Raw genomic sequence first — 955 nt, 5'->3', positions numbered from 1 at the left:
CTCCTACAGACAATCCACTTTGATTTATTGCGCTATCTCTAATAGCACCCGAGATATCACCAGATATATATTGGATTTTTCCCTGATCCTGACAGTCCGGCACCATGAGACGGTGATATTCTCGGCTCCTGGTGGTGCGTGGTCGATCCCGCTGCTCAGGTTCATGCGCCAGGGCCTCCTACAGAAATGCAATTTGATTTATTGCGCTATCTGTAATAGCACCCGAGATATCACCAGATATATGCTGGATTTTTACATGACCTTGGGTGACGGATTCCAAATATCTGTAATTTTCTCGGCGCCTGGTGGTCCGAGGTCGTTCCTGCTACACAGATTCATGCGCCAGGGCCTCCTGCAGACAATGCACTTTGATTTATTGCGCTATCTGGAATAGAACCCGAGATATCACCAGATATATATTGGATTTTTCCCTGATCCTGACAGTCCGGCCCCATGTGTCGATGGATTTCCCTGTCCCTGGTGGTCCGAGGTCGATCCCGCTGCACAGATTCATGCGCCAGGGCCTCCTACAGATAATTCACTTTGGCTTATTGCACTATCTCTAATAGCACCCGAGATATCACCAGATATATATTGGATTTTTCCTTGACCCTGACAGTCCGGCCGCTTGTACGATGGATTTCTCGGTCCCTCGTGGTCCGAGGTCGATCACGCTGCAGGGATTCATCCGCCAGGGCCTCCTATAGACAATGCACTTTGATTTATTGCGCTATCTGTAATAGAACCCGAGATATCACCAGATATATATTGGATTTTTCCCTGACCCTGGCAGACCGGCCCCATGAGACGGTAGTTTTCTCCGCCCCTGGTGGTCCGCGGTGGTTCCCGCTGCACAGCTTCATGCGCCAGGGCCCCCTGCTGATAATTGACTTTGGTTTATTGCGCTATCTCTAATAGCACCCGAGATATCACCAGATATATATTGGATTTTCTC

This window comes from Nomia melanderi, unplaced genomic scaffold, assembly GCF_051020985.1.
Source record: "Nomia melanderi isolate GNS246 unplaced genomic scaffold, iyNomMela1 scaffold0014, whole genome shotgun sequence".
In the NCBI taxonomy this organism is placed as follows: domain Eukaryota; kingdom Metazoa; phylum Arthropoda; class Insecta; order Hymenoptera; family Halictidae; genus Nomia; species Nomia melanderi.
This window is presented reverse-complemented; position numbering follows the sequence as displayed.